This window comes from Hipposideros armiger, unplaced genomic scaffold (assembly GCF_001890085.2).
Source record: "Hipposideros armiger isolate ML-2016 unplaced genomic scaffold, ASM189008v1 scaffold_154, whole genome shotgun sequence".
In the NCBI taxonomy this organism is placed as follows: domain Eukaryota; kingdom Metazoa; phylum Chordata; class Mammalia; order Chiroptera; family Hipposideridae; genus Hipposideros; species Hipposideros armiger.
The window spans coordinates 1,257,557-1,278,962 of NW_017731504.1; the positions used below are offsets into that span (position 1 = coordinate 1,257,557).

The window sequence follows — 21,406 nt, forward strand, 5'->3', positions numbered from 1 at the left end:
GGGGCTAGTGTAGAACTAAACATGGTCTCAGGAAACCACGCATATAGCTTCCCCTAGACTCCATAGCAGCAGAGGCCTGGGAAATAAAGTAGCACCAGGTCAGGATCACGTGTTCCTCTCATACTGATACCCTCACAGAGGCACAAAATGAGGATTTCTCTTTCTTCCTTGTTATGCTTGGAGTTGGTGAAGGTGGGGTAAACAGTGTTAGTTCCAAGAGAGAAAGCTTGGAACTATGAACAACAACAGCTAATAATATTGAATATTGACAGACTGTTCAACAGAAAGAGCCTAGGACTTTAATAACCAGATTGGACTACAAAACTCAGCAGACCAGACTAAGGTTTAAACAACAATAGGCCCCCAAATATGTATGCTCTGGGTAGATCGGAAAATTCAAAGACATTTTGAGAACATAGCAAGCTTCATTTAAAAAATATTTGCATTGGTACTCCTCAGTTGAACTCCTACATTTATATATGAATAGAATTTTTATAACATACTGTTTTGTAACCTGCTGTTTTCACTGGGCTATATGTTAGGAACATTTGTCCATATGACTATATAATGTTCTGCAACATAATTTTTAATGTCTAAGCAGCATTCCAGCATATAAAGGTACATAATTTATTTAACCAGTAGCTTATTGCTGGACATTAAGGCTCTTCCAATTTTTCAGTGTTATAAATGAATTTGATTTAAAATCTTACCCATGTATGTTTTCACACATCTCTGATTATTTCTATAAGATAAAGTCACAGTTAAGGGATTGCTGAGACGCACGGTATTCACATTTCAGAGTTTTTAACAACTGTTAGAAGCCTTGTACCAATTTACACTTCCACTAGAAATCAGCAGTTTTTAAAGGCAAAGTTTCTATTTCTTTATGCCTCTATTCTGGCTCAACAATGATCTGAACTGGCTAAAAGGATGGTCATAACCCATCTCCCTCTCATTGTTATGTCAGAGGGTGAATTGAGTGCTAGTAAAATTAGAAACACCAGCAGTGTTGGAGTTTATCCTCAGTTTAACCACCAAAAAATGGCTGTGTCTATGTCATAGTAATAGACTTCCTACTAATAGTAATGGAGTTAAGCTTTATTGAGAGATTATTATATGGCAGGCAGTAGGTACAGTGCTTTACAGGTATTAACAGTCCAATGCGGTAAGTACTATTATTCTCTGCATTTTACAGAAAAGGAAACTGTGTCATAAAAAGAGTAAGTGCCTTGACCAATGTTGTTTTTCCATATTAATATGTATCATTATAACCTGAATTGTTTCAGTATTTCTGCACATTGTATTCCTTTTAATTTGCATCAGATCTTAACGAGTTAATTTTTTCTCTTACAGATTAAACACTGACTCATGGAGAAGCTTCTGCACTGAATATGAAATATTGTGTTTGGTGGGTCTCAGGGCCTTCAGTTGCAAAAGCTTATAGACTCTGTCCCTCACTTCATCTTGAAAATAGGAATATATTAGAGCTTAATTCCCAAGCACCGTGCTGTGACATACTGTCCCAGTCAGTTGTGGAGTTTGCCACAGGCAATTTGTTATAACTAAAACAGTTTGGAAGTTTGCAAATGAGGTACTTTTCATATAAATTGGAGTGAGTGTAAGGTTATCCTTGTGCTAAGGTCACTCCCACTTCCACACAATCCAGTGTGCTTTTAGAGAGAGAAAGAAGCAGGAGAGGGGGAGGAAGGCAAGCAACTGGAAGTCCTCCCAGGGAGAGGGTAGCGCATGTCTATGTGGTTTTCTTCAGGAAAAGCATTGGGAGCTACAGCTCCAAACTGAGTGAAGAAAAGCGGGTGGCAATTAGAATGACTGAAGACTGGGAAAGGTGTTTTTGTCTGAATAGAACAGAAAAAAATTTTTTTTAACATTTTCATTCTTCTTTCCTTAATTAGCATCAGGAAGCCAAATTCAATATCTTACCAAAAAAAAAAAAAAAAGGACAAGATATGTGGGCACAGCAAGAGAGATGGTGAAAGCGCCATGTTTAGGCTTGAGCATGTCAAACGCTATCAAGATGGGCATGAAAATAGCTGAACCTCTCAAAAGCTTTGTCATTAAAGAAACGTGCTATCCCCAATGAACAGCTTGCCAAGGCCAGATAAGCAGCATGCAAAGCAGAAAACAATGCTTCTGTATTTGTTTATTCAGGAAGTTGCTCTTAATTCATTTGCTTATAATCACCTGGAGATTGCCATTGCTGGCCCATTGGCTGGTTGGGACTGGTCTGCTCTTAAAGTGTTGAGTTGACTTTCCCTTCGCTAATTCTTGCAGCTTCGGTTATCAATACTCTTGCTTGCTGGTGAGCACTTAGGGTCACTGCTAATGAGGTGAAGGCCATACACTATAAACCTCACTAAACAGTGAGCTCATTGTATTCATAGTTACAATCTAGATGCCTAATCCCAAGTAAACATCCTTCAGTTGAATACATGTGTTCAGGGCCAGCACAAGCCCAGCCTCTACTGGAGAAACAACTCCAAGCAGTGTCATTTCAGTGTATATCTTGGGGTATGAATCACAAATCACTGTTATTATTCAAAGAATAAACGTTGTTCTATTTAAGGACAGCCTGATCAACAGTATTCCCAGCTCTCAAGCTTTCCTTTTTTTTTTTTTTTTTATGGCTGGTCCTCTCTGCTTTTACAGGCTTCTTGCCCGAAATGACTTTGGTTGGAGAGTAATACCAAAGGCGCATCCTCACATTATGCAACACTCCTCTGATTTTGAGGGGGTCTTTTTTTTTACATGGGATTCATTTTCTTAATTTTATTGCTTTTTTCCCCCTCTTAATAAAAGTCACATATATGCAATGTAGAAATAACAACAACAAAAAAAAAAACAGAAAAATATAAGTTAAAAAATTCAACCTCCTTTGGTCAATGTGAGAAGAATTTTGTAAAGGGTCTATGACTGAATGATAAAGCAGATTTTCACCTTTAAGTGATTTAATTAAATTATGGACAGTCCTCTGATTAGATTCTGTGTAGTAAGAATGATTCATAGCTATCTCCTCATGCCATTGTTTTTACCTAGTTGTTTATTTTAAAAATTATTATGGCTTTTTTTTCTAGCATAAATATCAATCTCTGCTGAAGAATGCCTTCAGATGCTTTTCTACATATCATAGTTTAGAATGTATCTTTTAGAATACTACTGTCATTAAATATCACTGTCCTTGTAATTGAAGAGACTGTGGTAATTCTGGAAGTTAAATATTTCAGAAAAATGCATAAATAAGAATAATATTTACCACTTGAAATCATTGCACTGTATACCTTAAACATATGCAGTCCAGTATGTCAATTATATCTCAATAAAACTGAAACAAAAGATTTACACAAGCATATAAGTATTGATCACTTAAAGAGGTTAAAAGGAATTAGTAAATTTGAGCAGATAGGACTGTTTAACACCCAAGATCCATAATTATTAAATATCGCCACTAATCATGGTTGTGAAAAACTTTATTTCAAAGTTTTGGTGTGATAGATAAATGATTTTTTTTTTAGATTTTTTTTTATTGGGGAATTGGGGGGATGGGAACAGTGCTGGGGAATTGGGGGAAGGGGAACAGACAAGTTGCTGTCGCTTTGCTCTTCAATCTAGTTGTGGAGGACATTGCTTCACTGGCCCATGTCGGCACCATCATTGCGCTCTTCCCGGGCGAGGCACATCAGTCGCCAGCTTCCGGATGGCCGCTCACTGAGGATGCTGGGCGCTCACGCTGGCTGGCTACACACAGTAGCCCATGGCAACCCACTGCCACAGAGGCTGCAGCCTATGCCGTCGTCGGTGACCCATGACAGCCCAGCTCCAGGTCGAGCAGCTGTTCAGCATCTTAGCTGCGGAGGGCAGTGTAACTGGCCCTCACATGCGGGATCCGAACCAGGGACCTCTGGCATCCCAAGCCAGTTCTTAACCGTTGCGCCACTTGGCCGGCCCGATAAATGAATTTTAAACCATTTTCATCTTTGTTGCTTTGCCTTGGTAGCAGCAAATTTTAATTATATTTCTACTCTAACTAAGTCAAAGTGGTAGGACAACTGATTGCATCCCACATTTCTACATACATTAGGAAAAAGAAACAGATATTTCCACCACTCTGAAGCAGAAGAGCTTCTTTAGCAGATGATTTTCAATTCTAGTCCAATTCTAAAATGTCCAAAGAAAGGGAGGCAAGAAAATAGAATGGGAAGGGAGGAAAGGAGCAGCTAGTGTTTACTTCATTAACTTAGGAGAGCTTGGTAGCAAAAGGATCTATTCATAGCAGGTGGTCAACTCTTCCTTTATAACTGGGAATCTCCCACAAGGGCCAGTATATCCTCCTGGCACTGAGGGAAGGAAATACTACATGCACAACTTCTGACTTGGGAAAGAGTGATCTGCTGCCAGGAGCTGGGTACCTTGGGCAGTACTGCCTGGCCAAGTGCCAAGCTATGCTAAGGGAAGTTAGGGTTCTTGACCTGGAAAATTGCAGAATGGTGGGGAGACCCTCGAGTCTTGCATTTCTCAGAATCTGGATGAAAGTGTATACATGTATTACATTACCAGTGTAATAGCAGTCCAGTAACCTCTCCTTCTGTTTCATAAGGAGGCTTGTGTGCCTTAACCCCTGGGAAGAAGAACCAGAAGACTTGTTTTTTTCCTTGTTCACTTACAGATTATCCGTGTGATCTTGGGCAAATCACTACAATGTTCTGGGTGTTTAGTTTCCTAAGGAGAGGAATGCAGTCCTTTCCAACTCTGACACTCCATGATTCACTTCATTTGTGGGATTGCTGCTGTGTTACTAGTCCTGAGCACGCTGTACAAGCTGAGAATTGCTGCTGGTTGGTTTCTTCGGGCTCCTTTGGAGCCCACAGACTCCAAGTTTTAGAATACAAGCAGGTGCATACACTACCGCTTCATGATTTTTTAATTCCATTTTACTCACAACAACACTAATACTTACTTTTTGGACTGCGGAGGCAACAAAAAAGTCATCTACATAAAAAAAACGACACATCACTCAAAGCTTCCTTGAAGTCTCCTTTCTGTTTGGATGGTCAGTAGCCTTTGATCTTCAGATAAGAAAGGCCCAAACCTATTAATGCCCCAGCTTGTTCCTCTTTTCATGTCCATCAGATTTGTCAGTGAAGCATCATTCAATCCTGTGGCTCAAGGTAGAAACTAGGAGACATCCCGCCCCCGCTCTATCCCTCAACTTTCCTGTCCCGTCCATCACCAAACCTGCAAATAGTTCATCTACTTCTCTCCATCTCCAATATTGCCAGGCCTTGCCCAAGCTGCCATCACCACTCAGCTGAGCTAGTGCACTAACTTCCCAATGGTCTCCCACACCCCTTCCTCGTCTGATCTCCCACCTAGTCTCCCCATTGTAAAGTAATCATTCTAAAATAGAAATCATATCACTCTCATGTTTAAAACTCTTAAAGGGGTCTTCCCATTGCACTGACAATGATGTTCAAAATCTTCACTCTGGTGCCCAAGACCTTATGCGAGCTCTCTAGGTTCCTCTCACACCCCTCCCCTATTTGATCACTACATTCCTAGCACCATTTCCTCCTCAAAGCCTTCCCGTGTCTGGCACATGCTCATTGCCATCCTCACCTGGCTAATTCCTACTCATGTTGTAGCTCTCCACTTGAATGACATGTCGTGAGACAAAGCTACCTGTCTCTCCCTCCCCCAAATAAATCATGTCCCTTTTACGATCATCACAAATTGCAAGCATGTGTTTCATTGTTTTCTTACAACTCCCTCCCACATCTGCTTTCTTCACCACAGTATCCCAGTGCCCACCACAGAGGCCAGTCCACTGTGAGCAAATGTTTGCTGAATGATTCGCCAAGTGAGAGCCTGTTAGTGAAAGTTCCTTTCTTCTGGTCACTTTATTTCCACATTAGAATCTATTGTCAGGAGCAATGCCGCAGATGATAATGTCTTGGCACATTTTTTACTTTTTCAAGAGCTCTCCCTACAAAGAGCCTTTTGGTTTTGGCCTAGGCAGGCCTTATTTGAATGTTGCCATCCTTTCTTCACATGCTTAAGGATGCATAAAGTTTAAGACATTGCTGTAAGCAGGTCTGAAATTTACAAGCCAGCAGGATAAAATTGATGTTGACCATTATTTTAACCTTGGTTAGATGAATCAAATTTAGGAATAACTGATACTTTAAAGTCAAGTTCCTGTTTCCTAGAGCGTTGATGCACTGGCATTTGCTGACAGTTCAGTAGAGAGAGCCCGTGTAGGCAGAAAGTAGGTACTTTTAACCTTCTAAATAGAAGCCATAGCACACTCTGTGCCAGGGTACCAAGAATTTAACATTCCACTCCTACAGGCCTCCCCCACTTCCCAGCTTCAGCAAGGTGGTTTTTAAATGAGAAGTGCATCCGGAGTGCTCTGTGTAGGTGGTGGAGTGGGAGAGGTGAAATGTAAGCTTTATTTTCCCGACTGCCTGTCATCCAGTTCTCTGCTTTCCTCTGACATTCATGAGTGATGAGGTCATCCCAGCGCAGGAAAATCAAACTCCTATTTCTCAAGCCCAATAAAGGCCGGTATTGTACGTCTACATAAACAGAGGTCAGGCGGGTAGGGTGGCAAGAACACTAATGGCCCGCCCTCTGGCGGTCGCCTGGGACAGTTGTGCCCTGCGCTCCACCGAACAAGGACAGGGAGACGGAGAGGGAGCGTGCTAAAATGTAAGTTAAAATTAGATCAATAGTCAGCTTGGCTCTCTCAATCAGTGCTTTGCAGGGAGAGTGTACAACCGTCTATTTATAAGCTAAACCCGGCATTATCTTCCTCTTTTAGGACGCCAGGATCCATTACTGCGCGCGGCAGGGGAGAGGATGCTGCAAGGAGCTGATGCGTGCCGCATTACAGCCTCGGTGGCTTGCCTGGGACTTCACCCAGCCTCCGACCCCGCGNGGGGGCACACACTCCTACAGGCGGTGGCCCCCCTGCTCTCTACAGGACTCTTTCCTTCTGGAGTGCCCACCAATGACTCACTCCCGTCCATTCCTTACCTTTAAGGGAATCTTTAGCCTTTGAACAGAGACCAAAAAGGCAAACAATTATCAGAGGCCCTCCTGTAGGTGCAGAGCTCACACTGGCTGCTTCTGACCACGCAGGGCGTAACTGCCTGTTGACAAAGGTTGCCAACCAACTTCCCCAAGGGTTTGTATTACTTAGTGCTTGCTCAGACAATTGTTGCTGTAAAGAGCTACAACCCCTCTCCTCCCTGGTCAGAGCAAGGCTGAAAATGGGTTTACAGCAATCTGACTGCATAAGGCCTTGGTGAAATGGACCCGCCTCCATCCAGCCCCTGGCACACCGAGACATGTGGGTATTCCCTGGCCCATTGGCCTTTCATATATGAAGAAAGGCCATACCTGGCATTTGTGTTAAAGTTGTTAAATTGTTTTCAGTTTTGAAAGATGGTACAGAAAAAGAGAAAAATCGGGTACAGCACAATGTCCTGGGAAACACAGATCAAATATTTCTGGGGAAAAAAATAGGTGTTGTAATCATACATATATGTAGCATATTTTATATTACATTCCACATATTTATACTTTTGCTTTTCTCTATTATACAACTTTCTTTAATAAGCCTATATTTACCATAGAAAAACTTTAAAAAGCCAAAAAATTTTAATTAGCTTAAAGAACATGAGACATATTTTTAGAGTTAATTTTTTATTGTTTGATATAAGAGGATTTTGAACCAAAGAAACTGAAATATTCTTCATTTAGAAACAACCTTTTTTCTCCTCTTCAAATTCTTGTTGGCTTACCTCTAAAATATCCCCTTCACCTGTCCCTTTCTCCCCACTAGATGGCTCCTAGCTTAGTTACAAGTCACCAATTCATTACCCTTCCCCTGGGTCACAAAAACAGCATCATATCTGGTCTTCCTGGGTTTGCTTTCCCAACTGCAGTCTATACCTGCCCCACACAGCTACCAGATTGCTCCTCTACAATGTAAATCGGATCATATCTCTTGTCTTCCTAAAAGCTTCCTTGACTTCCCATTACACCTCTTTTAATCCCTGAATTCTTCACCATAACTAAAATGTGGTGTGTGATCTGGACCCTGGTCACCTTGCTCACCGCTTGTCATCGCATCTCACCTTCTCACTTTTTGCCATAGTATGCTTCTACATAGCATCTTCTTTCTGAGCCTCAAGCTCACCAATTCTTAGCCATTCCTCTTCCCTCTGTGAGGAAACTCTCAGAAGATCTTATCATTCTGCCTTGTTCTCATCATTCGTCTTCAACTCAGATTTCAGAGACCTTAGCTGACTACCTCCTGTCCCTCCAGAACTCATTATCACACTACCCTGTTTTATTTTCCAACACAGCAGTCGACTGAAATTGGTTTGTTCCTCTATTGGATTATGAACTTAGTCTCCCTTTTCATACATTAGAATGTAAGCCTCATGAACACAAGCTCCCTATCTTTCTTGTTCATTACTCTTTCTTTCGGTTCTCTAGAACAGTGCCTGGCCCATAGTTGGTGTTCAGTGTATCTTTATTGTATAAGTTATTGGATGTGATTTCCTAGAATGTCTAGCATGATGCATAGTCTGCCTTAAATTTTATAGTTAGTTTTATACCCATATGCTTCTTCCTCTCAAGTGTGGACTCCCTAGGGCAGGATGATGTTTACTTCATTTTATTCTCTATGGTCTTATGGAGTCTGGCATATTACAGGTGTTTAATATATTTACTGGATTAAGTTGCATGCAGTAAATGAATGGGTAATAGGCTGATATGTTATAACTTTACCCCAGATTTAGCCTTTACCAGAAAAAATACAAAAATATTATGATATCCAAAGGGATAAATTATTGCTTTGATCCTTATAACACCACACACACACACACACATTTGTTTTCAGTATTTTCAGAGAACATGTATATCCATGATTTTATTTCATCTTAATTCCAGCTCTGTGAGATGGGCTTTATGATCTACACTTTACAAATGTAGGAGCTGAAGCTTAGGGGCATGATTTGACCTGCTCACGCTTGTAGAGCTAATATGAAGCAGAGATGGGGCTAGAGCTTGCTAATTTCACTCACTCACAAATATGCACACATAAAAGCATACACACATACATGTCCACCTTCACCAACACCCTCCCTCCTCAACCATGTTTGTGGTTTGGATCAAATGGGATCATCAATGCAGAGTACCTTGAATGGAGTGTGTATGTGACAGGTCCCCAATAAATGATCATTCCTCCCTCTTGCCGGTACCACGGTTGCCATGATCTTCCCATCCCAATGGAGAATGCCTGTCTTCACTTTGTCCTTTTTCTTACTACACTGATCTCCGGGATCGTCCTTATTGTGAAATTTTAATATGAATGTTAATTAGATACCTTCACAGCTCTGAGCAGTACTAAATGGATTTTTGCTAACTGGCAACCTATTGCTCTTTCGTCTTTTACTCTGAATTCAAAACAATGAGAAATACTTGTGAATACCTACCAGAACACAGTTTAGCTTAGGTTATACAGTTCAGCGTCGATGAGGATATGGCACGTAAAATGCCAAAGCTTATCAGTCATAAACAAACACTAAACACAGCACAGCCAGAAGGGTCAGGTAATGTGCAAAATTAGTTTTACAACAGGCAAAATAAATTAAGAACCCATTCTGATCATTCATTTATTATTTATTGAGTGCACCAAGTATTTATGTTATGGGCCAAGCACTGTACTAAGTGGTGGGAATGCAGAGGCCAGCAAAAATTGATGAGGTCCCTACCAATATGGTTCTAGTAGAAAAGGTAGACTTAAATCAGAGAATCATGCAACAGATATCAATGCTGTGAGAGGGCAAAACGGGAGGAACTGACATAGAGGAGAATTTCTGAAGGAAGTGATGACTAGGCTGAGCTATGTCATGACATCAGGTATGACACAATACCTCCAATGGCTACTAAAGAAGGAAAGGGAGGAAGAAATGATTCAATAAGTAAATAATAATAATAGTGACTAACTTTTAAATTCTTTCATTCAATATACTGGGAGTGCCAAAAAAAAGGAATACAAGTGGACACTTTGATCAACGTTGCTCAAGCAGTAGTTCGCCATAATCAGAAGTGTCTGGACACTGATGGTAACCACTTTGAGCACCTCTTGTCATTGCAGAAGTCAAACGTGACTTGTGTTCATCTTTTGTTATCGGTATATATTGAGTATTACAATTTTAATAGTTTTCCTTTCTTAAAATGTGTATACATTTTTTGGTACCCTCTGTATATTTCTTGAGTGCTCACTATGTGCCAGGAAGTGGTCTAAGTGCTGGGAATTATAGTAATGGTCTGAGACAAATGCCTACCTCAGTGGCTTCCATTGTAATTGGGGGGGGGGAGAGAAAGGCATACAATAAACTACATTAAGCTAATAACGAATTCTAATAGAAAAGGATGTTAGATGGTGATTTCTGCTAAGGAGAAAAATAAACCAAAGAAGTAAGATAAGAAAGTGAGGTGGGATGGGGTAGTGAGGTACAATTTTACATAAGGTAGTCCTGTAATAATACATTTGAGCAAGACCCAACAGTGATAAAGGAGCAAGTGATGCTGATCTGAGAGGCGAGGGAGGTGACTGCAGAGGGAAGAACTCTCTAGGAGGAGGACTGTAGAAGTACAACGACCCTGAGACAGCAGCATAACTGACTTGTTTGAGGAAGCACAAGCAGACCAGTGTGTCTAAAGTAAATAGAGTAAGCAAGGGAGTAAGCAGTTGATGAGTTCAGAGACATAATGGGTCCTAAGGGACCTTGTAAGTGATTGTAAAGATTTTGACTTTAAGTGGAATGAGAAGACATTGGAAGTTTTTGAGCAAATGATTGACATTATCTGACATGTTGTAATAGTCACTCTGGCTGCTGTGTTGAGAGCACTCCTTATGTTTCAGGCAACGAGCGAAGTGCCTTAACAGATGATCTCATTTTTCTTCACAATTCTGAGAGGTACCCATTTTAAAGGTGAGAAAACCAAGGTGCAGGGAGTTTAAGTACTTACTCAAGGCCACATGGCTAATAACTGACAGAGCTGGGATTAACAGCCAAACGGTGTGAGCCTGGCACCCCAGCCATTAGCCACAATATCGGAGCCCTCCCTCGGGGAGACTGAGACAGGGTGGCAGTGAGAATAACAAGAGTACCTGTCATTATTTGAGGGTCTTCTAGTCACTGCTGTAGCTTTTCTCATTAATTTTGTTTCTCTTTCACATGAACCCTATCAGATAGGTATTATTGCCTTTTTATTATAGATAAGGGAACTGGGATTCAGAGCAGCTATGTAGCTAACCTAAGTTCAAACAGTTTCTAATTAGAAGTTAGAATTCAAACCCAGGGCATTTTGTCTCCAAAGCTCATGCCTCACTGCCTCCCAAGTAAGTATGTTAAACTTTAAAATACATTTAGTATAAAAAGCCCATAATGGAGTCTTGTGTGTGTGTGTTTTTTTTAACCCATTCTATCTTTTTTTGATGAGAGTGTTTAGTTCATTTATTTACATAGTTACTGAAATAGTTTAATTTTATTTGTTATTTTTTCTATTTTTCCCATCCCTTCTTTGTTCCTTTATTCCTCCTTTTCTACCTCCTTTTGAAGTAAATATTTATATTCCATTTCCCCCTCTATTAGCTTTTTGTTTTATATTCTTGATTTTCTTTTAGCTTTTACCCTAGAGAAGCAATACGCCTTCCTAACTTCTCAATACATATCTTAAGTTAGTATTTTTACCACTTCATAAATAATGCAAAAAACTTACAACAGGTTAGCCTTGTTTTAGACAGTCCAGTTCCTTGTGATATTATTTACAATTTTATCTCTATTTTATGTTCTCACAAATTTTTCTTATTTTTGTTTTGAAAGGTCAATATATTTAAAATAGTTATACACATATTTATCCTTCATTGTGCTTTTTATTCCTTCCTAAAGTTTAATATTTTCATCTGGGAATATTTTCCTTCAGCCTGAAAATTTCCCTTTAGTAAATCTTATAGTGGAGATAAACTCTGCCAGGATTCGTTTGTGGGAAACTATTTTTATTTTGGCTTATCTTTTGAAGTATATTTTTTACTTGGGTATAATTTCTTTTGGTATACTATTTTTCTCTCTGCTCTTTAAAGATGTTAAAGCATTATCTTCTGGCTTCCATGGTTTCTATTGAAAAGTTAGCTATCAGTTTTGTTGTTACTTTGAAGGCAATGTGTCTTTTTTCTTAGACTCTTTTCAAATATTTTCTGCATCTTTAATTTTCATCACTCTGAATATGATGTCCCTAGATATGGTTTTCATTGTTTTTATTCTTTTTAGTGTTCTCTGTTCTTGGAACTGATGGTCAATATCTTTGATACATTTGGGGAAATCCTCAGCTGTTATCTCTACAACAATTGATCTCCTTTCCTTCTGGGACTTCAATTACACATAGATGGGATTATTTTACTATGTCTTGCGTGTCTTTAATGTTTTATTCTGTTCTTTCCACTCTTTTTTCCTTACGTTTGTGTTTTAGTTTGGGCTTAAACAAAAATAAAACAAAACAAAACTGATCTTGTCTTTGAATATACCATGCTCCATATGCTGTTAAGCTCATCCAAAGAGTTTTTAAGTTAAAATGTTACAATTTCAATTCTAGAATCCCCATCTGATTTTTTCTAGCAATTCCAGTTCTCTGCTAATTTCTTAATCTCTTAACCCATTTCTTTTCTATTTTCTTTACTACAATAATTTTTATTTTAAAATCCTTCTCTGCTAATTACCATAATTGAAATGCCTGATGGGTCTGCTTCTATTGCTTGATTTTTTTTTCCTCTTGGTTATCAATCACATATTTTCATGTTAGTAATTTTGAATTGTATTGTAGAGAGTGGGTATTGAAAACACACCAAACAAAATTTAAACAAAACAAATAAGAAAATCCAGAAAATGTTCAGATGAAATCTTCTACCAGCAAGCGTTCCTCCTTTCCTCTAATAGGCAGACAGAGGCTGAGCAGGGTATGAGGTTAGGTTGCACTTTTCAGTAAGTCTCAGCTCACCTCTGGTTTGTCCCTATTCTTTGCAGAAGTCACTTTTGGGCTCTAGATTGGGAAATCTAGCAGGTCCCGTCTCCTCAGCCGTAAAAGTTCTGCTCTTCAGAGGTTTTGAGCTTACATCTTCCATTTCCACTTCACACAGTTTCAAAATCTGGCAAATGGTTTAAGGGGAACAACTGCTATGCATTCATTGCAAACCCATATTTCCAGGAGGACTTTGTCTCCTAGCCACAGAAGACTATAAGAGATTCTACTCCCTTTTTCTGTTTGAGTCCCCATAAGCCTTTCCTGCTACCTCAGAGCATAAGGGAATGAATCTGCATTTTGCACTTCTTGGTTTTCTAATCCATTTTTACAGTCCCACATAGAAATAAAGAGAATCCACCATGGAAAAGACTCCATCTGAAATGGAGAACAATTTTGGAGTCCTTGTTTTAGCAGTCCGAGTGACCAGTCCTCAGACATTCATGTTGAAAAACCTAGCTGAGGTCTTTTGAGTCAGTCATAAAATCTACTTGCTTATTTCTTTTTTTCTTACATTGTTTGAAAACAGGATTTAAATTGGAGTACCAATGATAAGATTACAGACAGGGTGGTAATGTGAAGAATTGGAAGGCTGCTATCAAAAAACTGATTCTCCTTGGCAGGTGGGTATTGATAACTGACACTGATCAACAGAGCAACTGACACAAAGACTGAGTTCATATCTTTTGAAAACATAAAAAGTAAATGTTTCTATGCTTTTCTGTATCAGGGGAGTTTGTAACTGTTACCTTTCTCCTCTCATTGTTGAGCTAGTCAAGGTTTGAAAGGAAGGAAAGAGAAAGTGCAGAATTAATGATGAGATGGACTCTGGGCCGGGGAGCAGAGACCCCTCCTTCCCCCAAAATGCCCTTTACCCTTCCACCAACACACCAAGCTACATGGTCAGCATGGGTAGGAATACCATTTGAATTTGCAGGAAGTCAAAATTATGAAGAGATACTTTAAAATAAATGTGATGTTTATGCTTCATTTTTAATATGGTAGTAGTATATTTACTTAAGATCAGGCACTTGGTTCTATTCTTGATTGAAATGTTATATCTCTACTCACACCTAGAAGAGAGGTTGCTAAGCAATTTAACAGTGCAAACAAGTAAGGGATTTGGGCTCAGGATCAGTGAAATACTAGTACATTTAGACTTCTTAGTGAAACAAACTGTATTTAAGGTTATTATCACATTATTGCCTACATGCAAATGTGTGCTATTTGTAAATGAGTCACACCTTTTCGTTAAGGAAGACCATCTTATTTATCATTGTGTAGCAATTTCTATGACAAAAAAAATCCCAATTTCTTTCAAATTATCCACTATTGATGATAGCTAACATTTCTTGAGTATTTGCTCTGTACCAGGCATTTTCCAGAACAAGGAATACTTTATGCAAGCTATTGTATTTAATCTTTACAGTAGTTCCCCAAGGTAGGTACTACTGTTATCCTCCTTTTTAATAAGTGAGGAAACTGAGACTGATTAGCCTTAAGTAACTCGCCCAGGGACAAGTAATAAGGGTAGAGCCCGGTTCAGTCTGATCCAAAAGCCCGTGTGCTCATGATTTTGTGCTTATCAAATTGGTCTTTCAGTAGCTCCACAGGTGTCATGCAAATCTTTCTTTCTGAATGATGGCCAACTAGTGGTTTGGTCCCTACACAGCAACTGCATTCCTTCTTTCTGCTCTACTCAGCCAATCACCTTGGTGATCAGTCTTCTATAGTCTCTCTCAGTTAGTGGCGGTCAAGCTGAGTTGCTTGAAGCATAAAAAAGGGAAATGAGCAGTTTTTGGAAGCAGGACCCACCTGGCATCTTCTTTGCTGCAGCACTCTTGCTGGGCTCCAGTACATCTCTTACTAATTACACAGCCTCAGGCTGTTAACTTTGGTATTCCTTATCCGTAAAATTGGAATTATATTACCAATTTTGTAATGTTACTGGGGAAATGAAATACGGTATGTAAAGTACCTAGGTCAATGCAGACACGTGATAGTATTTGTCAAAATGAGCTCCCTTTCCTTTCTTGTTCCTATAATTAGTGCATCCTTATGGGATATCTCTCTTCAAACTTAGCACCTTGTCTATGAGATTTTTGAGTACCTTGTTGATATCCAGACTTTGAATATAACTGGAGGAGCCTTGTGAGATGACTAATATGAGGATATTGTTAGACAAGCGATTATTCACTTCTTGCTTTGTATGCCCCTATAATTCTAGTACTTGTTTTGGAAGTAGTTCTCCACTTTAAATACGACCTGATTTTCCCCTTTGGAGTAAATATTTCCTGCCCTTGCTCTCTCCTGTCCTCAGCAAAGAAGCCCACGATAGCATACCCAAGAAGTGAAATGCAGCATTCCTCCTCTTCATCTGGAGCATTCTGAAGTTGAACAGATGTCTTTAAATGTGGGAACTTTTCTGCTATGATAAATATGTCTTCATGACAAACTCAAGCCACTGACCTCCAGGTGGAGCTGCATGAAAGAGAGAGAGAAGGGAAAAGAGAAGAAACCAGGTTGGCACCCCAGAGAAGCAGATAGCCTGAGAAAGACACAATGAAACACAAAGATGATGCATGGTCCTTAGGGGATTTTCAGGGAAGAGAGTGACATGTGAACTGACTCAGCCAGTTTAATTCCACAACAATTTGAAAAGACTGCCAATGTACTCAGCCAGCCCAGGGTAGGATGCAAGAGAAATGAGACATGGTCCCCAAGGAGTTTGCAGTTTGGGGGAGTGGCAGAACACAGACATGGAGGAAGAACAGCAAAAGACCGATTTCCTAGTGATTGTTGCTTGTTTATTCTTCCAAATGAATAAGTCTTCTAGCTCAAGATTAAAACAAAACAAAACAAAACAAAAAAGACCAATTGCATTTAGTGGTAAACAGTGATGCAGCTTAGGACCTAATTTCATAGGTGGCAGAAAGGCTATTATCATTTTTTGCATGCTGCTACATCCCAGGCACTCAATTAAATAGGTCAAATAAGATTCTCATTTAATTTAATCCTAAAAACAAACCTTTGACATCAGCTCATTTTGATGGTGAGGAAATTGAAGCACAAAGTGATTGAATAACCTGCCTAGGAACCAACAGCAAGTGAACTATAGGATTTCAACTTAGATCTCCCTGAATATAACTCACGCTCTCAGAAGGCACAGAGCCACTTGCTGGCTCATGACTAAACCCTCTCAATTTTTCTATGCCTCAGTTTCCTTATGTAATGAATGGAGCTAGTAATACTGTACTAGAATTGGGGTAATGCTTTGCTCAAACCCTCTTCTCTGGCAATATATCCCTCACCTTAGCCCCTGATGACTGGGTATGTTTGTACTTCAACCACACAATCCTGTCTCCAAATGGAGTCTGCTCAGAGAAAGGTGGACGCCTGACCTAAAAGATGGGCAGGTGGAAGCAGAGACTGACAGGTCCCAGATCTCCTTCATTTTTGTCTGTCCTGAGGCCTGATTGTTCAGTTTTTCCTAGATTCCACCTTAAAATAATCCCCGACCCCCATTTCTCCCTGTTTTCTCGGGCTAAATTGGCCTTCTTTTTGTTACCTACAACCAACAGATCACCGGCTAGAACAAATACTTTCCTCATAGAATTATTGTGAGGAACCCATGAGATAAGGTAAATTACAAAGGGCAAGATTGATGAGCCCATAGCTATTCATCTCAGTGAGTAAAATAGCAATTTGGCCTTTATAATTGGGTCCCGAGATTTTCTGTTTATGGAATGCTTCATTATGTCAAAAGGAGGATATGCACAAATTTCACTTCTACTTTTCCTGCCAGGAGGAATAAAAGTGGCTGATAGTCAGGTCAAACTAAGGATGCACAGCCTCGAGGTTCTTTGTATTCTGGACAGAGTGGCTCCAGGCTGGTCCTCTGGCAACCGCTTTAAATTAGGCTTCCACTAGAGCCAGACTTTACCCTGTGGAATCTTCTAGAGCGATTCATAGATCGCCTGACTGAAGGACGGATCGCCTGACTGGCCGGCTGGCCACACTGCTATCTCTACCTGTGTGAACGTTCTGAGAGGAGCGTGCAACTCAAATCCAACAAGTTGTTCCACCGAGGAGATGTCTTACTTGATTTGGTTCAATTGCATGAACTGGTCGTGTCATTCAAAATGGCTAAGTAACGGCATAGACATATAAGCACAGCTCAAGAATACAAAGCTGCTTCTTTTAAAAATAAAATACACTTCACACTGGATGTTTCAAAGCTAGGTTATTTAACATCACAAATGCTTTATCTTTGGGCCAATGATTCAGTGGATTTGAAGAGCTGGTCTGAAACAGCATACTTTCTGCTGCCATTGTATTTCTCACATGGTTGTATATTGCTTTATTTGTCATGGACCTCAGGGTGCCAAGCCACCCTTTGTGTCTTGATAACCTCAATAGCTCTCAGGTTAAGGTGAAGCCATTTTAACCAGATAAGAATTACCCTGTTATTCTTTCTCTACACGCACCCCACATTCTCCTATTTTGTGGATTGCATTGCTGGGCCCTCCAACCCCAGTCACGCAGCAGCAGAAGCAATATTTTTTGTATGCTTCCCCCCACCTTTTGGTTGCTTTATTATTTAACTCAGACCATGTAAATCACCAGTCAGAAGGTGGCCTTTGAATGAACCTCATTCTAAATCTCAATTGACTGGTATAAAGACGGTCAGTATATTTTCCTACTACTTTTCACGATCTCACTTTCTTAGCTTTTGCCCAGTAGGAACAGTTATGATTCTTTAAAATAAAGTGTCTTTTGTTGGTATTATTAAGGGTTACTCCCCCTGCACTCCAATAAAGCAGTAGGTCAGTGCTTACTCTTGTGGGAAAATTTTGGAAGAGGTTCACAAGAGATGATCTGTGATGGCCTTTATTTAATCCATAAGATTTCTCAGAAGAGAATGCTGAATCTTTCTTTGTGGTTGGTGTCTTTGAATTACCAACCTCATCAGAAAAAGAAATTGCGCCATCATCTCCTATCATGGATTTCATTGCGTGCACCAGACAGAAATCTCTTTTTAGAACAGCCTTCTCCTAGATGGGTCATGGAGGGGGTGGCACTTACCCAGTTGCCTGCTCTGTGTCCTAGAATCTTGGTGGCAAAGGTCAGGTAGGGTCAGTCCAGGCCAGATATCTGTCTATAACTATCCTGGATGGGTTAATCTGAGACTTCATTAATTCAACAATATCTATCCACTAAGCCTGTGAATGATAAATATATACAAATATAAAATAATAGTGAACAATTATCAAGTATTGACTATATTCCAGGCCTGAATCCTATCTTATCCTCTGAGTAAACCTATGCGGTGATAACAGCTATGATTTATTGAGACCTTATATGTGCCAGGAATTATATCAAGTGTCATCTATACACTAACTTATTTATTTAATCCTCTCAATAACCCTATGATGTGGGTATAATTTTTCGACTCATTTTATAAATTAGGAAATTGAGGTACACGGAGAAATTAGGTAACTTGCCCCTGTCCTACAGCTGGCAAGTGGTGAAGCTGGGATTTACACCCAGCAGTCTGATTTCAAATCCTGTGCAATAAACTACAATTGCGCCTGCAAATAATACTTAGTGGACATGGACCAGTGAAAATTTCCAGTTGCTTCTGTGACTAAGGGAACAGCTGCTGCTTACACATCTGAGAGCATATCGGGTTCTACTGATCCTCACTGTGGCCCCCTACACTGTTTTTGCCACAGGCAGCATGTGCAGAAACGGTGGTAGCTCCTTGAGGGGACTTGTTACTACCTGGACAGTTTTCTCCATCTCTGCTAATGTGATTTCTCAGGCTTCCCTTTAAATACAGTCTTTGTCTGTTGATTTCTATGGAGATTGGCTCTCCCAATACTTTCTGCAAAATACCTGCCTCTAATTGCCAAGAAATGCCTTTCTCTGGGTTTGTTTACATGGCCCTGTGGCTCTGTCTGCTCAGACAGTGCCCCTGGTGCCCTTTCTCTGTTCCTTTCCTCTATTAGCATTCTCTGCCACATTAAGGCTGTGAAAAGAGCCATGTTTCTCTGCCATTGCTAGGAAGAAACATTTTAATATTGAGATTTCAACTAAAAAGTGAATGTCCAATTGGGCACCTCTCATGTGATAATAATTTAATCTCCCCCAGTAATAATAACTTAAGAGTGTTCTGATTTGTTTTAAGCATTTTATACCCAATATAAACTAGGTTACATAAAAAATGGGCGTACTGCCTTCTACATTGAGACAGAGTAGTAAAGAGGAATGGAAATAGGCTTTGGTGTCAAGCAAACCCAGTTTGACATCCCAGTTCTGGAACGTACTGCCTGTGTGGCCTTTAGCCACTTACTGAACTTTTCTGAGTTTTCTTCTTCCATATAGCAGAGATAACAACACCTCACAGAACTTTTGAGTGTCAAAAATTATAGTAGATGTGATGTTCTTGGTGTTGACTAGGTATAAAATTGTTTTGGGTTTTTTTCCATCAACTTTCCTGTTCTGCAATATTTGGTTACTATATTTAACCTCTCTGGAACTCACTTTCCTCATTTTAAAACTGAGGTCTCTGGATAAGTAGCCTGCCCAAGTCTCTTCTAGCTCTGTCTCCTATATCAATATTTGTAAATGTGCTAAGTGCTCTCTCTCTCTTTTTTTTTTTTTAGCTGAGCCATCCTGACACCTGTTGGCAGCTCAACTAGGGCTGGGACTCCAACTGCTGTTGCTCAGAGCTCACACTCTTGAGCGAGCTCTTAACCAACTGAGCCACTCGGCCGGCCCTAAGTGCTCTCTTTATGTTACCTCCTAGGATCCTCTTAACAACAATTTGGGTTAAGCTCTGTTATTAATTCGCATTTTATAGATGAGGAAACTGAGACTCAGAGAGAACGACTAACTGGTTAGGCTGGGGAGTGAGGATGTGAACCCAGAGTCTGCACATTAAGGCTGAAAGCCATCGTACTCCATCCTTGAAAAGTGGTTGCTCAGCAATTGCTCTCAATGCTCTTGAGCATTCAGACCATGTGCCACCTACACTATGACGTGGTGGGACATGTCCTGCCCAGTGGATTTCCTAACAGGGCACAAATCCAAAAAGGTAGGCATTTCATTGGAATGACAGGACAGTGCCTCACACAGGACACATGCAGTTGACAAGGTATTACTGAATTGCTGACTGATTGGCTAGGTGGCTCACCAGACACCTGACCAACCAGTTGAGATACGTAAAAGGCAAACATTGTGACTAAATTGACTGCTGAATGAAATATCCGAAAAAGATGTCTGTGTCACTTTTTGGTGGTATCAGGGCATCTGTCTATAGCAGGCAAATTTCTTGCCTCTAATATATTATGGATTTAGAAACCAGCTAACCACACTTGTTAGAATTTTGCTTCTTTAAATAAGAGTAAAAATGTTCTGCGGAAGTGCCTGAGCAGCTCTGGGAGAAGTGTTAGGGCTTGGAGATTGTGATATTTCAGTGTCATCAGAGAGCAGGAAAAGCCTTTCAAAATAATTTGAAGCCTATTAAATGTTTATACTAATTTACATACATAAACACATAGATGTTTATGTCTGCCACACACACATTTGGCGTTGCTTAAATGTTCTGTTCCTTGCTGATCTCAGATGCAGATTCAAATAGTAGTTATATTAAACTTTCCCACATTAATTGCCTAAAACTCCAGGCATTGACTCCTGGTAATTTTATTGGTTTACTTCTCAGGAGCCCACATTGGCATTACAATTATCTGCTGGTAGGAAGCTGATACTCACTTTTCTGAGCTTTGTTATCTACTTTTTTTTCTTCTGCAGATGTTATAGCTTGACAGTGTTACAGACACACTCATGTGGTTAAGTGATTTTCATGTTCTATTTTTTAACTTATTGAATAAAAGCTCACCCATCAGTAGTGTTCCAGATCCAGTTGAATTTTTATTTCACTTTAAAACCACCAGGAAAATTGAGCTATAAGACCCTGAACAGCAGCTAATATCTTTTATCAAAAAAACCTCAAAATACTTCCCAAGTATTGTATTAATTAAACCCACCACATTGTAGCCTAGTTGTATGCTGCAATTTTTCTTAAAAAAAAAAAATCAATGCAAGCAAATAGGTGAAAGATGTACATGGTAGAGGAAAATGAAAACTTCTTGAGGAAACAAATTTGAGTTCTCAAGTACCAAGGGCATCTACTCCCTCTTAATAAAATGATATTCTAGTCCCTGATCACATTCGGCTGCTCATCTTCTTACATATAGAGCTATTGATTCACTCTTCCTTTCTACAATCATTA

At 39.9% G+C, this 21,406-nt stretch overlaps 1 long non-coding RNA gene across 2 annotated transcripts; it reads left to right on the forward strand.

Moving 5' to 3' along the window:
- Nucleotides 1-6,977: 6,977 nt before the first annotated feature.
- On the forward strand, nucleotides 6,978-19,808 carry LOC109387329 (uncharacterized). 2 transcript variants are annotated; one of them, XR_002124964.1, is made up of 3 exons: nucleotides 6,978-7,366; nucleotides 13,640-13,733; nucleotides 19,779-19,808. It is a non-coding gene; the product is annotated as an uncharacterized LOC109387329 (long non-coding RNA). The 2 variants fall into 2 exon arrangements; XR_002124965.1 differs by lacking the exon at nucleotides 19,779-19,808 and adding an exon at nucleotides 15,431-15,725.
- The last annotated feature ends 1,598 nt before the right edge of the window (nucleotides 19,809-21,406 follow it).